The sequence below is a fragment of the Chelonia mydas genome, chromosome 1 (assembly GCF_015237465.2).
Source record: "Chelonia mydas isolate rCheMyd1 chromosome 1, rCheMyd1.pri.v2, whole genome shotgun sequence".
In the NCBI taxonomy this organism is placed as follows: Eukaryota; Metazoa; Chordata; order Testudines; family Cheloniidae; genus Chelonia; species Chelonia mydas.
The window spans coordinates 4,262,821-4,277,609 of record NC_057849.1 but is presented as its reverse complement, the minus strand read 5'-3'; positions in this window follow the sequence as shown (position 1 = coordinate 4,277,609).

Below are 14,789 nucleotides of genomic sequence, written 5' to 3'. Positions count from 1 at the left end.
GGTGCACTGGCCTCATACTCAGGACTATCAAGTTGAGCAGTTTTGGGTTGAAGTTCTCCAACAGATGGATGCCGCTGAGGACAAAGGCTTTAGTGAACTGGACTCATTTGCATTTCCACTGCTGTGGCTACCTTTCAGCAATGCTGCCGCTGAAAGATTCGTTTTTATCAAGTTCCTCTAAGAAAACAAATGGCACAACAAGATGCAAGAGGAACTTTTAGAAAACGTTCCCCATATGAGGGCTGTCAAGGTTCCTTCCCCACTCTGAACTCTCGGGTACAGATCTGGGGACCTGCATGAAAACCTCCTAAGCTAACTTTTACCAGCTTAGGTTAAAACTTCCCCAAGGTACAAACTATTTTACCCTTTGACCCTGGACTTCCACTGCCACCACCAAACTTTATCTGGGTTCCTGAAAAAACGTAGTTTGGACACGTCTTTGCCCCCAAAATCCTCCCAACCCTTGCACCCCACTTCCTGGGGAAGGTTTGGTAAAAATCCTTACCAATTTGCATAGGTGACCACAGACCCAAACCCTTGGATCTGAGAACAATGAAAAAGCATTCAGTTTTCTTACAAGAAGACTTTTAATAGAAGTAAAAAGAAAGGAATCACCTCTGTAAAATCAGGATGGCAGATACCTTACAGGGTAATTAGATTCAAAACATAGAGAATCCCTCTAGGTAAAACCTTAAGTTACAAAAAAGACACACAGACAGGAATAGTCATTCTATTCAGCACAGCTATTTTCTCAGCCATTTAAAGAAATCATAATCTAACACATACCTAGCTAGATTATTTCCTAAATTCTAAGATTCCATTCCTGTTCTGTCCCCGGCAAAAGCATCACACAGACAGACACAGACCCTTTGTTTTTCTCCCTCCTCCCAGCTTTTGAAAGTATCTTGTCTCCTCATTGGTCATTTTGGTCAGGTGCCAGCAAGGTTACCTTTAGCTTCTTAACCCTTTACAGGTGAGAGGATTTTTCCTCTGGCCAGGAGGGATTTTAAAGGGGTTTGCCCTTCCCTTTATATTTATGACAAGGGCGTATATGCAACAATACAAAATCTCTTATGAACAGTTTACACCAATGAAAGGAATGATTGCACTGTCATTGCTGATGTATGACAAAGCATTTTACTTCTGACGAAGACAGCAAGGATGAAATGTTGCCTTTTAGCGACTACCAGTAACAAACTAATTCAACTCAAAATATGGACATTGACTACTATGATTGAATGCATTAGAAATAAATGCCATAATATCATTTTTGTTTTTGCACTATTTGGGCTACTTTGGGGCTGTTTTTAACATTTCCCATTTTGTGTTTGAAACATCCGCCAACCCTCAGTCGGGATACAAGTACCAATATGGGGGTTTTGAATGTGAATTTGATTTTCCTCTCGCTTTGGTTTTAATGTGGATGAACTCCTGTTGGGACTTGTAGCTTTTTTTTTTTTTAATCACATCCATATTAGGTATCTAACAAAAGCTTATCTTTGTTACTTGATGTGCTAGTAAAAAAAAAATTTGTTAATAAAACACCCTTTGTTTCAGTAAATAGATTGGGCTATGTAGGGAGCCAGGGTGGCTTCCCTCCGAACCAGAGGGTAAACAGCCACCCTTTCAGCCTGAGTGGGCGGTGCCAGACCAAGCTCACGCCAGTCCCCGGAAGGGGAGCGGTGGGACAGGAAGTACAAAGGGCGGGTCCCTTTGCCCAGTGAGGAGGGCACCAGGGAGGGAGACAGACACAGGCTGCCGGCTGCTCCCTCGCGATCCTGCTGCCGACCCAGGGGAGGCCCTGGGCCAGGAGGAACCTGACGGGAGGAAGGCCCGTGGCGACTAGGACTGCCAGACGCTGAGTACCCGATGACCTAGAGGGGCCCGGCTGCAGCCCAGGCCGGCGTGAGCCCGACACAGAGGGGGAGCTGGAGCTGCCAGCAGGGGAATACCCGGAAAGCTGGAGGGACCGGAGAGACCCGCTGGAGAGACCGGGTAGGAAGTAGCCCAGGGGCAGAACGGCAGTGTGGGGTGGGTGTGTTTGGTCAGCGGGTGCGGATGGCCCCCCGCTGACCGAGCGGCGGGAACTTCGCCTCCCGCCACTGACCGGGACCTGGGCTGGAACGAGGTGGAGTCGGGTGGGCCTGCGTTCCCCTCCCTCGGCCAGCCCGCCTTGGGTAGCAGAACTGTGCGCTACCAACCCGTGCCGGCGCTCCCCTGCCCGAGGGGCGCTGCAGACACGTGCCGGCCCTCCCCTGCCCGAGGGGCGCTGCAGACTCCAGCCGGCCCTCCCCTGCCCGAGGGGCGCTGCAGACTCGTGCCGGCCCTCCCCTGCCCGAGGGGCGCTACAGACGCGTGCCGGCCCTCCCCTGCCCGAGGGGCGCTGCAGACTCCAGCCGGCCCTCCCCTGCCCGAGGGGCGCTGCAGAATCGTGCCGGCGCTCCCCTGCCCGAGGGGCGCTGCAGACTCGTGCCGGCGCTCCCCTGCCCGAGGGGCGCTGCAGACTCGTGCCGGCGCTCCCCTGCCCGAGGGGCGCTGCAGACTCATGCCGGCCCTCCCCTCCCCGAGGGGCGCTGCAGACTCCAGCCGGCCCTCCCCTGCCCGAGGGGCGCTGCAGACTCGTGCCGGCCCTCCCCTGCCCGAGGGGCGCTGCAGACTCCAGCCGGCCCTCCCCTGCCAGAGGAGCGCTCCTGATTCGTGCCGTCCCTCCCCTGCCCGAGGGGCGCTGCAGAATCGTGCCGGCGCTCCCCTGCCCGCGGGGCGCTGCAGACTCGTGCCGGCCCTCCCCTACCCGAGGGGCGCTGCAGACTCGTGCCGGCCCTCCCCTGCCCGAGGGGCGCTGCAGACTCCAGCCGGCCCTCCCCTACCCGAGGGGCGCTACAGACTCCGGCCGGCGCTCCCCTACCCGAGGGGCGCTGCAGACTCGTGCCGGCCCTGCCCTGCCCGAGGGGCGCTGCAGACTCGTGCCGGCCCTCCCCTGCCTGAGGGGCGCTGCAGACTCGTGCCGGCCCTCCCCTGCCCGAGGGGCGCTGCAGAATCGTGCCGGCGCTCCCCTGCCCGAGGGGCGCTGCAGACTCGTGCCGGCCCTCCCCTGCCCGAGGGGCGCTGCAGACTCCGGCCGGCCCTCCCCTGCCCGAGGGGCGCTGCAGACTCGTGCCGGCGCTCCCCTGCCCGAGGGGCGCTACTGACTCGTACCGGCCCTCCCCTGCCCGAGGGGGGCTGCAGACTCGTGCTGGCCCTCCCCTGCCCGAGGAGCGCTGCAGACTTCGGCCGGCCCTCCCCTGCCCGAGGGGTGCTGCAGACTCGTGCCGGCCCTCCCCTGCCCGAGGGGCGCTGCAGACTCCGGCCGGCCCTCCCCTGCCTGAGGGGCGCTGCAGACTCCGGCCGGCGCTCCCCTGTCCGAGGGGCGCTGCAGACTCGTGCCGGCCCTCCCCTGCCTGAGGGGCGCTACAGACTCGTGCCGGCCCTCCCCTGCCCGAGGGGCGCTGCAGACTCGTGCAGGCCCTCCCCTGCCTGAGGGGCGCTGCAGACTCGTGCCGGCCCTCCCCTGCCAGTGGGGCGCTCCAGACTCGTGCAGGCCCTCCCCTGCCTGAGGGGCGCTGCAGACTCCAGCCGGCGCTCCCCTGCCTGAGGGGCGCGCTGCAGACTCGTGCTGGCCCTCCCTTGCCAGAGGAGGGTGAAACACTAACTGTTCTCATGGCACTATATTTTCTGTAGGATTCCCCATCCAACTCTTCCTGGATCCCAAAGTTTTTCTCAATTTCTCTCTGGGTTTGCAGTGTAAGTAGGATTTCACAGAGCTCTACACCATGACCCCCAGTTCTCTGACCTGAGCTCATGCAGTTAAAGTAGAACTTTGTTAGGAAATTGAGGCATTCAAACTTTTCCTTCCAATGGGAATATACATCGCAGTTATTAACATCGAAGTTCATCTGCCATCATATTACCCATTGACTTGGCTTGTTTAGTGCCATCTGAGTCCTTCTCTGGACTTGACTATGATCTAAATATTCTGGTTCCATCTGCAACTGTTGGCAACGCACTGATCACCCCCTGTTTAGATTGTTAATAACTATAAAATATTTAATGTAGTATTTGTTATAAAGCATGTAACCCCCCTTATTCTGCTTTTCTCCCTTCACAGGCACCTTGACCTTTTATGAGCCCAATCAATGTATCAACCACCTCATGGCAGCTTTCAACCTCACCCCTTCTGACTCTTCAATATTCATTCTCACAGGCATCCCTGGACTGGAAGCTGCTAACGCCTGGATGCCAATCCCTTTCTTTACTTTCTACATTATCACCCTGTTGGGAAATTTCATGGTTCTATTTGTTGTAGGCAAAGAGCAGACCCTGTACAAGCCAATGTTCCTTCTTCTCTGCATGCTGGCGCTCACAGACATTGGCATGTAGTGCCTAAACTGCTTATATTTTGGTTCAGTTTGAAAGGAATTACTATGGATGGCTGTCTCACCCAGATGTTCTTCCTTCACGCGATTTCTGTTATGCACTCAGCCATTCTGGTGACAATGGCCTTTGATCGCTAGATTGCCATATGTGATCTTCTGAGATACACCACCATCCTCACCAATGCACAAATAGCTAAGCTAGAGCTTGTGGGTTTGACAAGAGCTGTACTCTTCGTTCTGCCTGAGCCCCTATTCTTGAGGCGGCTGACAGACTACGCCAACCACATTTTCCCCCACACGAACTGCACACACATGACTGTGGCAAAGATGTCGTGTGGGGACATCACAGTCAACAGATTGTACGGCTTGGTGATAGCACTTGTAGTTATCTGGTTAGACCTGACACTCATTGCCTTATCCTATTGTCTGATCATCAGGGCCATCCCCAGAATCTCTTCCAAGAAAGCCCACCAGAAAGCCCTCAACACCTGCACAGCTCACATCTGTGTCATGCTGTTGTCTTATACTCCCTCCCTCTTCTCCACTCTGACACAGCAGTTTGGTCAGGGCATTGCTCCCCACATTCACATCATCCTGGCCAACCTGTATTTCATTGTCCCTCCCATGCTCAACCCTAACATTTACGGAGTCAAAAGCAAGGAGCTTCATGACAGAGTGGGCAAATACACCTGCAGAAAGTGATCACTGGGTACCACTGACTTTAAACCTGCATGACAAGAGGAGGAAGGATATCTCCTCATCAGTCAAGGATAATCTGATTCCACGTTGGCTGAGCTCAACATTGTGGGAGTTCACAGTCTGAGAACTTCCTCATACCTAAGGTCTTATAACTCCATGACCAAGCAGTGTTTTGGCCATTGCTGAGTTCCCACTCTCTGACCATCACCTGATCTCTTTCAGCTTCACCCATCAGCCCCCACCCTACACACCCTGCTACTCTTGGGTCTGACCAAAGGTCCATCCAGCCCAGTATCCTATTTACCGACAGTGACCAATGCCCGGTGCCCCAGAGGGAGTAAACCTAACAGGTAATGATCAAGTGATCTCTCTCCTGCCATCCATCTCCACACTCTGACAAACAGAGGCTAGGGACACCATTCCTTACCTATCCTGTATAATAGCCATTAATAGAGTTAACTGAATGTATCCAGTTCTCTTTTAAACACTGTTATAGTCCTAGTCTTCACAACCTCCTCAGGCAACGAGTTCCACAGGTTGATTGTGCGCTGAGTGAAGAAGAACTTCCTTTTATTTGTTTTAAACCTGCTGCCCATTAATTTAATTTAGTGGCCCCTAGTTCTTATATTATGGGAACAAGTAAATACATTTTCCTTATTCACTTTCTCCACACAATTCATGATTTTATAGACCTCTATCATATCCCCCTTAGTCTCCTCTTTTCCAAGCTGAAAAGTCCTAGCCTCTTTAATTTCTCCTCATATGGGACCCCTTCCAAACACCTAATCATTTTAGTTGCCCTTCTCTGAACCTTTTCTAATGCCAGTATAACTTTTTTGAGATGAGGGGACCACATCTGTATGCAGTATTCAAGATGTGGGCATACCATGGATTTATATAAGGGCAATAAGATATTCTCTGTCTTATTCGCTATCCCTTTTTTAATAATTCCTAACATCCAATTTGCTTTTTTGACTGCTGGTACACACTGCGTGCACGTCTTCAGAGAACTATTCGTGATGACTCCAAGATCTTTCTCCTGATTAGTTGTAAATAAATTAGCCCCCATCATATTGTATGTATAGTTGGGGTTATTTTTTCCAATGTGCATTACTTTACATTTGTGCACATTGAATTTCATTTGCCATTTTGTTGCCCAATCACTTAGTTTTGTGAGATCTTTCTGAAGTTCTTCACAGTCTGCTTTGGTCTTAACTGTCTTGAGCAGTTTAGCATCATCTGCAAACTTTGCCACCTCACTGTTTACCCCTTTCTCCAGATCATTTATGAATAATTTGAATAGGATTGGTCCCAGGACTGACCCTTGGGGAACACCACTGGTTACCCCTCTCCATTCTGAAAATTTATCATTTATTCCTACCCTTTGTTCCCTGTCTTTTAACCAGTTCTCAATCCGTGAAAGGATCTTCTCTCTTATCCCATGACAACTTAATTTATCTAAGAGCCTTTGGTGAGTGACCTTGACAAAGGCTTTATGGAAATCTAAGTACACTATGTTCACTGGATCCCCCTTGTCCGCATGTTTGTTGACCCCTTCACAGAACTCTAATAGATTAGTAAGATGTGATTTCCCTTTACAGAAACCATGCTGACTTTTGCCCAACAATTTATGTTCATCTATGTGTCTGACAATTTTATTCTTTACTATTGTTTCAACTAATTTGCCCGGTGCTGACATTAGACTTACCGGTCTGTAATTGCCAGGATCACCTCTAGAGCCCTTCTTAAATATTGGCGTTATATTACCTATCTTCCAGTCACTGGGTACAGTAGCTGATTTAAAGGACAGGTTACAAACCATAGTTAATAGTTCCACAATTTCATATTGGAGTTCTTTCGGAACTCTTGGGTGAATGCCATCTGGTCCCGGTGACTTGTTAGTGTTAAGTTTCTCAATTAATTCCAAAACCTCTTCTAGTGTCACTTCAATATGTGACAATTCCTCAGATTTGTCAGCTACGAAAGACGGCTCAGGTTTGAGAATCTCCCTAACACCCTCAGCCGTGAAGACTGAAGCAAAGAATTCATTTAATTTCTCCATGAAGACTTTATTGTCTTTAAGTGCTCCTTTTGTATCTTGATTGTCCAGGGGATCCCACTGGTTGTTTAGCAAGCTTCCTGCTTCTGATGTACTTAAAAAACATTTTGTTATTACCTTTTGAGTTTTGGGCTAGCTGTTCTTCAAACTCCATTTTCGCTTTTCTTATTACATTTTTACATTTAATTTGGCAGTGTTTATTCTCCTTTCTATTTACCTCACTAGGATTTGACTTCCACTTTTTAAAAGATGCCTTTTTATCTCTCACTGCTTCTTTACGGTGGCTCTTTTTTAGTTCTTTTATGGTGTTTTTTTAATTTGGGATATACATTTAAGTTGAGCCTCTCTTATGGTGTCTTTGAAAAGTGTCCATGCAGCTTGCAGGGATTTTACTCTAGTCACTGTACCTTTTAATTTCTGTTTAACTAATCTCCTTATTTTTGCAGTTCCCCTTTCTGAACTTAAATGCCACATTGTTGGGCTGTTGAGGTGTTCTTCCCACCACGGGAATCATAAAAGTTATTATATTATGGTCATTCTTTCCAAACGGTCCTGCTACAGTTACCTCTTGGACCAGATCCTGTGCTCCACTCAGGACTTGATCGAGAGTTGCTTCTCCCCTTGTGGGTTCCTGTACCAGCAGCTCCAAGAAGCAGTCATTTAAAGTATCGAGACATTTTGGCTTTACATTTCTTCCTTAGGTGACATGTTCCCAGTCAATATGGGGATAACTGAAATCCCCCACTATTGTAGAGTTTTTTATTTTGATAGCCTCTCTAGTCACCTTTAGCAGTTCATTGTCACTATCACTGTCCTGGTCAGGTGGTCGATAAGAATATAACACTAGGGATTGTCACGGAGTCCCTGGGCGATGCTGTGGAAATGCTCCCTACGAAGCCAGTCAGGACTCTGGGGAACTCGCCTTTCTGGGAGCAGCCTGTCTGCAGGACACACAGCTCACCCAGCTTCCACCTTCCTGGATCTGACCTCGGAGCATTCAGCATCCTCTGCCCCTCCGTACACTTCCCACAGCGAGTCCACCCAGGCGGGCTCCTGGGGAAGCCAGAGGGTCCTGCACCCCAACTTCGCAGTCAGACGTGACTCTCGGCCAGACAGTAAAACAGAGGTTTATTAGATGACAGGAACATGGTCTAAAACAGAGCTTGCAGGTGCAGAGAACGGGACCCCTCGGCTGGGTCCATTTTGGGGGGCAGTGAGTCAAACAACCAGGTCTGCACTTCACTCCATGTCCCAGCCAGCCCCAAACTGAAACTCCCTCCAACCCCTCCTCCCCTGGGCTTTTTTCCTTTCCCGGGCCAGGAGGTCACCTGATTCCTTTGTTCTCCAACCCTTTAGCTCTCACCTTGCAGGGGGGAAGGGCCCAGGCCATCAGTTGCCAGGAAACAGGGTGTCGGCCATTCTCTGTGTCCAGACCTCTGCACACACTTGCCCTCTATGGATCTGCAATGATCATACACCCTTATCCCACCCCCTAGATACTTAAGAACTGCATAGGGGAAACTGAGGCACCCCCACACTATTCAGAGGAAACATTAAGAACAGTCCCACTTCATCACAGGGATCTATTATTAGAGCCTGGAATTACTATCCATAGAGATTCTATGGAACATGTGGATTCATTAAAGATTTTTATTTAATTTGATTCTACATTTTCTTTCACATATAGTGCCACTCCTTCTCCCCTTCCCCGCACACCCCGCCCCCGGCATGACCTGTTCTGTCCTTCCAATATATTTTGTACCCCGGAATGATTGTGTCCCATTGATTGTCCTCACTCCACCAGGTTTCTGTGATGCCTATTATATCAATATTCTCCTTTAACACGAGGTACTCTAATTCATCCATCTTATTATTTAGACTTCTGGCATTTGTGTACAAGCACTTTAAAAACTTGTCACTGCTTATTTGTCTGTCCTTTTCTGATGTGTCAGATTCTTTATGTGAATGTTTCTTGTCTGATCTGGCCCATACTTTATCCCCCTCCATCCTACACTTCCCTACTTCATTGGTACCTACATGTACCATGACCACCGGCTCCTCCCAAGCACTATACATAAGTCTATCTAGATGCCTCGAGAGATCCGCAACCTTCGCACCAGGCAGGCAAGTCACCATATGGTTCTCCCAGTCATCACAAACCCAGCTATCTAAGAGACTAACAAATTTATTTGAGCATAAGCTTTCGTGAGCTATAGCTCACTTCATTGGATGCATTCAGTGGAAAATACAGTGGGTAAATTTATATACACAGAGAACATGAAACAATGGGTGTTACCATACACACTGTAACAAGAGTGATCACTTAAGGTGAGCTATTGCCAGCAGGAGAGAAAAAAAAAACTTTTGTAGTGTTAATCAAGATGGGCCATTTCCAGCAGTTGATAAGACCGTCTGAGGAACAGTGGCGGGTGGGGGGGGGATAAACATGGGGAAATAGTTTTACTTTGTGAAATGACCCATCCACTCCCAGTCTCAATTCAAGCCTAAGTTAATTGTATCCAGTTTGGAAATTAATTCCAATTCAGCAGTCTCTGGTTGGAGTCTTGCAACAAAGCCCGTTGCCAACTGTGTCCACATATCTATTCAGGGGACACCATCACAATCACATCAGCCACACTATCAGAGGCTCGTTCACCTGCACATCTACCGGTGTGATATATGCCATCATGTGCCAGCAATGCCCCTCTGCCATGTACATTGGTCAAACTGGACAGTCTCTACGTAAAAGAATCAATGGACACAAATCAGATGTCAAGAATTATAACATTCAAAAACCAGTTGGAGAACACTTCAATCTCTTTGGTCACTCAATTACAGACCTAAAAGTTGCAATTCTTCAACAAAAAAACTTCAAAAACAGACTCCAACGAGAGACTGCTGAATTGGAATTAATTTGCAAACTGTTTCTCAGACATTTTTGTCAATTGCTGGAAATGGCCCACCTAAATTTGTTAGTCTCTAAGGTGCCACAAGTACTCCTTTTCTTTTTGCGGATACAGACTAACACAGCTGCTGCTCTGAAACCAGCTATCTATGTTTCTAAAGATTGAATCTCCCATTATTAACACCTGCCTTTTCCTAACGACTGGAGTTCCCTCTGCTGGAGAGGTAACCTCAATGTGAGAGGATACCCCAACATCATCTGGAAGGAGGGTCCCAACTATGGGAAGATTTCCCTCTGTTCTCGTTGACTGTTCTCCTTCTCCGGGCCTTTCATCCTCCTTAACAGTGCAGGGGCTGTCTGACCAGACGTGGGACAAAGCTACAGTGTCCCGGAAAGCCTCATCAGCATACCTCTCGGCCTCCCTTAGCTCCTCCAGTTCCTCCACCCTGGCCTCCAAAGACCATATGCGGTCTCTGAGGGCCAGGAGCTCCTTGCACCAAATGCACAGATATGCCACCCGCCCACAGTGCAGGTAATCATACATGCTACACTGAGCGCAATAAACAGGATAACCCCCACTCTGCTGCTGTCTTCTGCCTGCATTTTCTCCTACTGCTACCTAGGTTAATGACAGGATTTTTGTTTAAATCAAGAAGTGTTAAAAAATGGCAAGTGTACCTCGCCTCCTTTCCACTCCCCTTCCAAACTCCCTCTCAAAACTCCCTGTTAGGGGTCCCTGGTCGCAAAGCTCCCTGGTCACTTGCTCACTACTTTATTAAACCCTGGCCTTCTTGATAGTCCCACCCCCTGACTAAGGCTCAGACAATGAACAGAGATTTCTAGATTTCAAACCTTGTTTAGAAGCTCACAGCTTCCAACTGCCAGCCACAGAACACGGTCCTTCAAACAAACAAACAGAAGCTCAGCACACAGCAAGTAACCCCCAAACACAAACACACATTACAGACAGCCACTTACCCCAAAGGTCCCATATTTGCACCTCCTTCCCCTGGAGAACTCCCTCTCGAAACTCCCTGTTAGCGGTCCCTGGTTGCAAAGCAGCCTTTCCCTGACTTCCAGACCACTAAAAGATACTGAAACTTTCTCACACAAGGTGGCTTTCCGTTAGTCCCTGTGTGAACAGGGTTCTGGATCAGTTTTGGCAAACAGAAGCCAAAGTCAAAAAAAGAAACTACAAGGCTGAACTTCTTTATCATACGTGCACAAAATGTACCTGATTTTTCTATATCCAATCTTTTAGGAAGCCTGGATGATAAACCAAATGTTTCATTTGGAAAGTGCTAATACAAGAATCTGCTGCAGGAATTGAGAACATTCTACTGGAGTTTGTTGTTGAGAGTTTTGAAACTGTGTTTTTCAGAACGGGACTTCTGTGTTAAACTGTGATATCGCCTTTGAGACAAATAACTTAGAATCATAGAAGATTAGGGTTGGAAGAGACTTTAGAAGGCCATCTACTGCAACCCTCTGCTCAAAGCAAGACCAAGACCAATTAAACCATTCCCAAATCATACCCAACTAAATCAAAACGTAGCGTCTTGCACAGATGATTTTGGAGTTGCTTTTCAGATGGAATTTTTATAATACACACTGGCCATTTCTGTGGTCAAAGACACCAAAAATAGGTGTTGAGATTTCATGTTGGAGTTTGTGAAACAGGACAACCAAGTTTAGCAGTTTGGGGTTGAAGATCTCGAACACACAGATGCCACTGAGGAGAAAGACTTTAGGGAACTTGGCATGTTTTCTCTTTCTTTGTTGTCACGACCTTTTAGCAGTGGGGAAGCAGAAAGACTGTTTTCTCAGATGAACTGGATAAAAACAAAAGTTCACAACAAGATGCAAAAGGAACTTTAAAAAACATTCTTTATGTCAGGGCGTAGATGCAATGATACAAAATCTGTTGTGAAGAGTTTACATCAATGAAAGAAATGATTGCACGTGTCACTACTGATGTATAACCAGCAGCAGAAATATTCTACTTCTGATGAAGATGGCAGAGATGAAATGTTGCCTTTTAGAGGCTAACAGAAACAAACTAATTCAACTCAAAATATGGACATTGGCGACCATGATTCAATGCATTAGAAATAAATAATCTCGTACTGCTATTGTTGTTTTTGCACTATATACATTTTGAGCTACATCTCCGTTATTTTTAACACTGTCATTCACCATTTTTGGTTTCAAACATCTGCCCACCCTCAGTTGGGAGACAAGTACCAGTACTAGGGTTTTGAATGTTAATTTGATTTTCATCTCACTTTGTTGCTAATGTGAGTGAACTCCTGCTGGGGCTTCTAGGTTTGTTTGTTTGTTTGTTTTGTTTTTTGAAAATCAGATCTCTACTATCTATCTAAGAAAAAATTAATTTGCTACTTGATGTATAGACCACTGTATTAATATAAAAACCCACCCCTTTGTTTCAATAAATAGATTGGGCTTCTTTAGGGTTAGTTTTTAAGTGAGCTTGGGCCATTAATGCAGTAGAAATCTGGCAACCACAAGCCCAGAGATATGCCAGAGGCAGCAGAGGAGCACTGAGGCAGAGGTGGGGGGCTGAAGCAGACCAGAGGCAGGAGCTGGGGCAGCACAGAGCAGCTACTCCTGTGGGGAATCAGGGCTGAGCTACAGCACGCAGCTGCGGGGCCAGAGTCAGGACAGTGGGTGTCGGCCCTGGCACAGGTAACACAGCAGCCGAGGGTGATGAGTGGGTGGGGGAAGCAAGGTGGGGCCATGGGCAGAGGGCCCAGCACAGGGAGAGGTTGCTAGACAGGAGTGCTTTGAAGGCTGGACTCAGAGAGGGGGCTGTGAACCCGATGCAGGGGGAGGGTGATGCTGTGGGGAAGGTGCCTGCCACCTAGACCTTTAGGGCCTGTGGCCACCCACAGAGCAAGTGTTTTACCCATGGTATCAGCACAGCGCATCCAGGGCTGGGAGGGAGGCCTGGGATGTGTGAGGAACAGACTATGAACTTTTCTTGCATCCCAGAGATGTGTGGTTTTGGAATTTCCCTTGCCCATAGAGTGGGTTCCTTGTTTCCCTGAACATTTTCCATTTGTTCCTTATTTTTCTTACCATTGCTGTTTAATACATGAATGTCATGAAGTGATCAGCAGGTCAGGGAAGTGCTGGTGCAGAGAGAGTTCCCCAGAGTGTGGGCCCCCTAGCCCCTCATAGAATCATAGAATAACAGAGTTGGAAGGGACCTCTGGAGGTCATCTAGTCCAACCCCCTGCTCAAAGCAGGACTAATCCCCAACTAAATCACCCCAGCCAGGGCTTTGTCAAGCCTGACCTTAAAAACTTCTAAGGAAGGCGATTCCACCACCTCCCTAGGTAACACATTCCAGTATTTCACCACCCTCCTAGTGAAAAAGTTTTTCTTAATATCCAACCTAAACTTCACCCACTGCAACTTGAGACCATTACTCCTTGTCCTGTCCTCTTCTACCACTGAGAATAGTCTAGATCCATCCTCTTTGGATCCACCTTTCAGGTAGCTAAAAGCAGCTATCATTTCCCCCCTCATTCTTCTCTTCCGTAGACTAAACAATACCAGTTCCCTCAGCCTCTCCTCATAAGTCATGTGTTCCAGACCCCTAATCATTTTTGTTGCCCTTTGCTGGACTCTCTCCAATTTCTCCACTTCCTTCTTGTAGTGTGGGGCCCAAAACTGGACACAGTACTCCAGATGAGGCCTCACCAATGTTGAATAGAGGGGAATGATCACGTCCCTCGATCTGCTGGCTATGCCCCTACTTCTACATCCCAAAATGCCATTGGCCTTCTTGGCAACAAGGGCACACTGTTGATTCATATCCAGCTTCTCGTCCACTGTAACCCCTAGGTCCTTCTCTGCAGAACTGCTGCCGAGCCATTTGGTCCCTAGTGTGTAGCGGTTCATTGGATTCTTCCGTCCTAAGTGCAGGACTCTGCACTTGTCCTTGTTGAACCTCATCAGATTTCTTTTGGCCCAATCCTCCAATTTGTCTAGGTTCCTCTGTATCCTATCCCTACCTTCCAGCATATCTACCACTCCTCCCAGTTTAGTGTCATCCGCAAACTTGCTGAGGGTGCAATCCACGCCATCCTCCAGATCATTAATGAAGATATTGAACAAAACCGGCCCCAGGACCGACCCTTGGGGCACTCCTCTAGATATCAGCTGCCAACTAGACATGAAGCCATTGATCACTACCCATTGAGCCCGACAATCTAGCCAACTTTCTACCCACCTTCTAGTGCATCCATCCAGCCCATACTTCTTTAACTTGCTGACAAGAATACTGTGGGAGACTGTGTCAAAAGCTTTGCTAAAGTCGAGGCATAACACATCCACTGCTTTCCCTTCATCCACAGAACCAGTTATCTCGGCATAGAAGGCAATTAGATTAGTCAGGCATGACTTTCCCTTGGTGAATCCATGCTGACTGTTCCTGATCACTTTCCTCTCCTCTAAGTGCTTCAGAATTGATTCCTTGAGGACATGCTCCATGATTTTTCCGGGGACTGAGGTGAGGCTGACCTGCCTGTAGTTCCCCGGATCCTCCTTCTTCCCTTTTTTAAAGATGGGCACTACATTAGCCTTTTTCCAGTCTTCCGGGACTTCCCCCGATCGCCATGAGTTTTCAAAGATAATGGCTAATGGCTCTGCAATCACATCCGCCAATTCCTTTAGCACTCTCGGATGC